This window comes from Alosa pseudoharengus, unplaced genomic scaffold, assembly GCF_046254945.1.
Source record: "Alosa pseudoharengus isolate Yale_2024_CS ecotype anadromous, Long Island Sound unplaced genomic scaffold, YU_APseudo_1.1 YU_APseudo_1.1_scf_13, whole genome shotgun sequence".
NCBI classification, from domain to species: domain Eukaryota; kingdom Metazoa; phylum Chordata; class Actinopteri; order Clupeiformes; family Clupeidae; genus Alosa; species Alosa pseudoharengus.
In genome coordinates, this window is record NW_027468598.1 from 16,027,596 (window position 1) to 16,035,095 (window position 7,500).

General features: G+C 51.8%; 1 protein-coding gene across 1 annotated transcript in view; it reads right to left on the minus strand.

The window, feature by feature from the left end:
* fndc3a (fibronectin type III domain containing 3A) overlaps positions 1–7,500 on the minus strand; it is a 64,503-nt gene that overhangs the window by 45,089 nt on the left and 11,914 nt on the right. The window lies entirely within an intron of this gene.

The window sequence follows — 7,500 nt, forward strand, 5'->3', positions numbered from 1 at the left end:
TTCTGCGATCGCGGCCATCGCTCGCTACTTCCCTTCTGTGTGTCTGTGTGACGCTGCTGCTACTCCCATTCATACACTCCCCTCTCCGCTACCAGAGCACACCAGCCAGACGGGAGCGCGCGCAGTCTCTCTCTCTCTCTCTCTCTCTCTCTCTCTCTCTCTCTCTCTCTCTCTCTCTCTCTCTCTCTCTCTCTCTCTCTCTCTCTCTCTCTCTCTCTCTCTCTCTCTCTCTCTCTCTCTCTCTCTCTCTCTCTCTCTCTCTCTCTCTCTCTCTCTCTCTCTCTCTCTCTCTCTCTCTCTCTCTCTCTCTCTCTCTCTCTCTCTCTCTCTCTCTCTCTCTCTCTCTCTCTCTCTCTCTCTCTCTCTCTCTCTCTCTCTCTCTCTCTCTCTCTCTCTCTCTCTCTCTCTCTCTCTCTCCCTCCCTCACTCTCCCTCACTCTCCCTCACTCACACACACACTCACACACAAACATACACACACGCTTCCTCGTGTTCAGACGCCCACACAGGCAGCCACGGTGGAGATGGCAGGAGATGTGCAAGAGCGTGCGGGGTGGGGGGTGGGGATTGTGGGAGCGTGCGGGGGTGGGGGGTGAGGGGGTGGGGGTGGAGGACTCGTACTGGAGGGTGGTCTGATTAAATTAGAGTCAAGGCACTGCTGACAGCTACACGTCTTCAGTGTGTGTGTGTGTGTGTGTGTGTGTGTGTGTGTGAGTGAGTGTGCACGCGCATGCACACGCGCATGTCCTGTGTGTGTTTGGTAGTGCTCTCACACACACACAGACACACACACACACACACACACACACACACACACACACACACACACACACACACACACACGCACCTCTCTTTGTTCAGTGAGCAGCTCACCCTCTATTGTTCTCTCCGCTTCCTCAATCCCTTAACACCAGACCACATACACACACACACAGCTAAGCTCCGCACATACATGCATGCATTCATGCATCTTAACGCTCGCTTTCCTCTTTCCACAAACAGCAGCTGTGTCTCTGGCTCTCTCTCTCTCTCTCTCTCTTTCTCTCTCTCTTTCTCTCTCTCTCTCTCTCTCGCTCTCTCGCTCTCATGTGCCCCTCTCTCTCGTCTGGGTCGTGCTGCTCGCCGAAGCCCCCCGGTGGAGCCGTTACTTACTGTAGTGCGCATGGCTTGGCGTCCACTTGTGCCAGCGGCGACTGTCTGGGATGGGGCTAGTCGGGTCGGGCGAACCCCGTGTACAGAGGTTATGGAAGTAGAGGCAGCGGTGATAGTGGTGGTGTTGGGGGTCCGAGTGGCCCTCTCCCCCTGCTACACTGGTGCTCATGGGGGCTTCACAAAAGAGGGGGGGGGGGGGGTCAGGGTGGTGTAGGGGTCAGCACACTGAATATTACCTACTCTATAGGGCTAATCAACAACAACAACCACCACCTCACCCAAAACCCACCCACTCGACGTCTGCCCTCTCAAACCCTAGCCTGCTCCCGTGCACCACAACACCATGGGCTGGCAAAGAAAGAGAGAGAGGGAGGAAGGACGGACGGAAAGAGGGGGGAGGGAGACAGAGAGAGACAGAAGGAGAGAGCGATAGAGAGAGGGAGAGAGAGAGACAGAAGGAGAGAGCGGGAGAGAGAGAGAGAGAGACGGAAGGAGGGAGAGAGAGACAGAAGGAGAGAGTGATAGAGAGGAAGGAAGAAAGAAAGAAAGAAAGAAAGAAAGAGGGAGGGAGAGTAAAGTAAAGGATGGAGTAAATGATGGAGAGAAAGAAAGAGAAAGAGGGTGGGGAGAAAGAAAGAGCAAGAGAGAGAGAGAGAGAGAGCGAGAGAGAGGAAGAAAGAAAGAAAGAAAGAAAGAAAGAGAGAGAGAGCGAGAGAAAGAGAGCGATAGGATGAGCACTGGCTCAGAAAGGGAGAAGTGGAGTCAATGGAGGTAGGGAACCAAGCCCATGTTTGCACTCTCTCCTCTCCTTATCTCGGTCTCTTCTCCTCTGCGGCAGACAAACTACCCCCCCCCTCTCTCTCTGGCTCGCTCTGCCTTGCCACCACCGCCAGTCTCCACGGCAACCCCTTCAACAAAAAGCCCCGGCGATGTCCGCAACGCGCTGCCAGTGAGGAGGAACCGCTTACATCGGCACAGCAACACACAAGCTCTAACTACGAGAGGAGGGAGGGAGAGGGAAAGAGAAACAGACAGAGAGAGAGGAAAAGAGGGAAATGGAAAAAGGGAGAGGGGGAGAGAGGGAGAGAGTGAAAGCGTAAGAGAGCGGACGAGATGTCCGAGGAGAGACTGCTTTGCTTTTTTTTGATCACCCTCTCTCTCTCGCGCTCACACACACACACACACACACACACACACTGCTGAAATCTCATCTTCTGCATCCTTCTCTCTCCATTCTCTGTCTTTGATCGTGACTGAGATCCTGCTGTATGGTTGAGAGTGTGTGTGTGTGTGTGTGTTTACGGAGGCAGAGCATGTCTGTAATCCCTACTGTAACCCTCGGAGCGTAGAGAATCCATACAGATTTCCTTTCAGATCATCAGAAAAGGCAGTGAGGGGATTTGACACACTTTTCAGCTCTCTTCACTTGGAAAAGTCACGAGAGTGGCAGTGTGATAGGGGGGGGGGGGGGCAAATGACCCCAGATAATGTACTCTCTCACACACACCTCATCCCCTCTCTTTATCTCTCCCGTTCTTCCATTCACAGTGACATGTCATACGCCTTCTATTAATACACTGATCGATGGGACGTACGATGAGGTCGTGGGAGTTCAATGGGGGTGGGGGGCGTTGGGGGGTATGGGGACCACCTTTGCCTGTCGTCTTGCATGTGATACATCATGCACACATCCCAACTACAGGGGTGTGTGTGTGTGTGTGTATGTATGTATGTGTGTGTGTGGGAGGAGGATCTTCACTCAAGACAGCAGAGAAAAATTGTAGGTAACAGATAAATTTTCCATGATTTCGCTGCTTCTCTGTCCGTCTGAGGAGGTTTTTACTTTCCGAGCACGGTCAGGGACAAAGACCAGTGTTTCCCACAGAATTGGATTTAATTTGTGGCGGTAGCTGACTTGGACAAAAGGGGGGGGGGGGGGGGTTGGTTGGTGGTATTAAGATCGTCTTGGTAGTGTATAGGTCTAATTGAGTGCCTGTGACTTTAAGACGTTTGAGGGAACCCTTGCAATTGTAACACAGTTGAAAGGCTGTTGATGTGTGGATGCAATTCATAATGTTTTCTACATAGTTGAAATAAAGGTTCACGTATTTCTCCTTGGGACAAGCACTTTTGAATTTTGGAAAACACTTTTCCATTTACATCGGGATTTTGCAAACATTCAGTGTCAGAGTCAATAAAATGAGCCCTTCAACGAAATTGACAAGCAGCTGTAAGTAGGCTAAGCATGCTAAATTCGACATCCAACAGTATTCTAACGTTAGCTTTGAGATACTGCTTGATTTCATAACTTAACTTAGTTTAGTCTTTTCAATGTAGCCTACTATGTTGTGATAAGACCTTAGCAGAGTTCACTTCAATGCAGCAGTTTTGAACAAATTTGCGCAGCATGGTCACGATGCTAAGCGGATTTCTTCGGTCTTCTATGCAATGCTTCTATGTTGCAACAACAATCCTTCAACAATCGTGAATATTTTGTTAAATGCACATGCAGAGTAGTGGCAGCGGGCTATGAGAGAGAGCTTGGCGGGGCAAGGAAAGGCTGCGTGCTTAAAAAGCGCAGGTCAATGGCAATGCAAGGATTTTACCTTATATTTAAATTAAACTAAATTAAATTAAATTAAACAATAAACATAGAATATTAATCTGTGGCGGCCAATTTTTATTTCGTGGCGCCCCGCCACAGATTAGTCAATGTATGGGAAACACTGAAGGACCACCCACACGCCTACCGCGCTCTCATTTCAAAGCACACGCACAGGGGATGCTCGATACGACCAGGCAGGTTGGCATAAATAGAGCTTTCAGCCTGTAGCGATTGCGCATATTCCTACGCACGCAACGCAGGAAACACAAACTTTTTTTTCCTTGTACGTAAAGCTGCTTTTGATTTTCAAACTAAAAGGGCTGATGTATAAACTCATGCTGCGACACCCACAAACTGTTTACCCAAAACTCACTAACTCACACACGCCAATCCATCCATTTATGTACACACACACGCGCACCTGCTTTCAACCCCCTGCTTCGCATCTCTGATCATGAAAGCTTTTTTCCTATAACTCTCTCTCACTCACACACACACTCTCTCTCTCTCTCTCTCTCTCTCTCTCTGGTTTCTTTCAAAGTTGTATGCGCCAGTGTATTTCTGCTGTCAGTGCCCACCTCTGGACACCATCTGGGCTGGACACGCGGGGCATCAGACCTCAGGCCTGCGTCACCTCTTTCCCACGGTGCTCCCCCTGGTCAGAACAGAGGAGGACTGCTGCACTCTGGTCTCCTGCAGAGGCTACACCCCCCCCCAACACACACACACACACACACACACACACACCACCCCAGGCAGACCCCCAGCTGGTACATAGCAGGCGAGTGAGTGGACAACCCCTGCTCTTCTAGCTGATGCAAAGCCGAGGAGGGCAAGACAGAGAGCAGGTGTGTGTGTGTGTGTGTGTGTGTGTGTGTGTGTGTTGTGTGTTGTGTGCGTGTGTGTATACGCACGTAGCTTGCTTTAGCTATCTTCGCTCCGGCTATCTCTGAGCCTACACGCCTCCCCCCACTGTCACAAAAGAGGAAGAGCGAAGCGGGTGAGAAGTTCAAGCTAGCCACCGTCACCTGTTCAGATAACAAGATGCCAGCGGTGCGCCACTGGCGTCACCAGGGAGAAGGGGGAGGCCCCAGGGAGCCATCTGAGGCCCTGCCAAGAGGAGAGGGTGCAGGTGTGGTGTCGGTGGTTGAGATGGTGGTTTTTGGAAGGTTTTTGGACGGGGAGGTGAAAAGGTAAAGTGGAAATTCAATATTTGACATGGCATCACCGTCATCTGCCATCGTCATAATCATCACCACGGCTACGCTTGTCGAAATAAAACAAACGCGAGCCAGATTCTGGGCAGGGACCCAAAGGGGCCAGCGAGAGGGATGAGAAGTGAGGAGAGAAGAGAGGAGAGGAGAGGGAGAGAGGAGAGGAGAGGAGGAAACTAACTAGGAGGAGAAAGGGGGGGGGGATACAGAACAGCAATATGGAATGGAAAAGAATGGAACAAGGGGCTGGAGTGGTGGTGGTTGGGGGGTGGGGATGAGCAAACATTGGCTGTGTAGTTAGTGCCGGGGCTTTATTGCCCTGGAGACCGGCCGAGTCCGTTGGCTGGCTGTCTGGCGGGCAGGCTGGCCGTCTGAGGCGGTTCATGGCTGTTAGCGCTGACGTCTCTGGTCACCGTGCTCCTCCGGTGAGTCAGGGCTCGGGTTTCGCACTATTTGTTCCTCTTTAATTGTTTACCGAGCTTCGCCGCGGCCCGAAGCAGCTGGGGCGACAGGAAACAGAAGACCCGCTGATGTCGGAGGTGTGTGTGTGTGTGTGTGTGTGGAGGGGGGGGGGGGCTGATGAAGGAAAGCAAAATAAAGAAAAGAAAAAAGAAACATGGAAAAAAATAGCTGTGAGCACACAGATTAGTGACCTATACCACAGGTAATGTGGACAAAATTAGGCCTTCTACTTTGGCCCTCTCCTGGTTAACCTGCCTGCCCAGCTTAGAAAACACTAACACACAAATAGTGACAAACACACAGACACTGCCCTTCTGTTGGTCTTATCCATCACAACAAACCATGAGGTGTAATTCTCCAAAAACACACTTTCCTGAATGTATTATGCTGGAGGTGGCACGGTCTGTGTGTGTGTGTCTCACTAAACCACCACACACACACAGACAGACACACACACAAACACACACGTCATCTGTCATCTGGATAAAACAGCAGCTTCCACCTGTTCTTCACTTTCATGAGTAATCTAAAGAGGAACAGAGCAAAACACGGAAGAAACCTCGAGACTAACATCATATGCTTTGTCTTGTGCTATGCTTTCTCTATCAAGTCAGCCTCAGGCAGCTTCAGCATGGAGGAAGCACAAGTGGTTCAGAAGCACAACCTGCCGCAGTGAACTAATTGAAATGGTGACACACACACACACACACACACACAGAGTGAGACAGAGACAAAGACAGACAGGCCTGGCGGGTGCGCACTGCCTGGGGTGAGTTGTGGGGGTGGCTGGAGGGGAGCTCTGCTCCATGCTCCACTCGCTCTGGGTGATGGAGAGTCTGGCTGCGTCAGTGTGGCGTTATTGACTTACAGAGCAAAGCGCAGATGAAATCCATCTGACTGCTCTGGGGATGACGGGATCCACCCCCCCAAACACACACACACACACACACACACACACACACACACACACACACACGCCAAAACACAGATACAGAGACAAACACAGTGTGTTTGTGGTGGTGCCACTGCTGAGGTATGGGTGGGTAGGCGAGTGATGCAGGGCCAATAAAGCCTGATTCAGTTAGCACGACTCCCCTGGCACAGCATGCTCCCGCTCTCCCTCACACCTCTCCCCTCTCCTTCTCCCTTGATCTATCCCGCTCCTTCTCCCTCGCTCTCTCCGTCGCCCTCTCCCTCGCGGTCTCCCTCGCGGTCTCCCTCGCTCTCTCCGTCGCCCTCTCCCTCGCGGTCTCCCTCGCTCTCGCTCCTCTACTCCCTCACTCTCTCCCTCGCTCCTCTTCTAACTCGCTCTCTTGCTCTCTCTTCATGTCTCTCGCCCTTTTCTCTGTCGCTCCTTCTCTGCCTCTTCCAGCTCTCCACCAGTGCGAGCCCACCCACACTCTCCCGGCGTCGTCGCAAAAACGCCTCGGCCTTGTGAGTGAGCGGAAAACGACCGAGGTGGTTCCCACCCGCCCCCCTCCTGACGACGGCGGCGATGATGACGACGACGACGGTGCTTTCACTTACAACACCGCCGTGGGTTGAGCACTCCGCACAAAGCTGATCATGCAAATGCGCCTACGCCAGCAACAGGCTTTCACAACCAAACATAATTTCGATGCACCCAAACCCAATTTCAGCTTCCACTCAGAGTTAGCTCCGAGAGTGGCTCAGACTGTGGTTCGGAGGGGGTGGGAGGGCGTTGGGCAGAGGTGAGGTGGTGGGTGATATGAATCAGAGTATATTAGACTAAGAGGAGGACTATTGGGCTGAGAGGTTAGGCAACATTACATGCCTCACTTAATACGCATCACGTATTACACAATTTGATTCAGGGTATATTGGACAAAGAGGATGACTATTGGGCTGTGGTTAGGCAACATAAGGTGAGGCACGTATTGCGGGTCATTGATGGGGACTCCAGGTGACCACCGAAGGCCACTAGGAAGAGAGAGAAACGATGGAATGGCGAAAGGCACATATCGAAGAACAGCCTCTTTTGTGTCCGCGACGCAGAGCGGAAAAGATTCCAGAGTATCCACCACTAAGCCGATGGGTGGTCAGCCG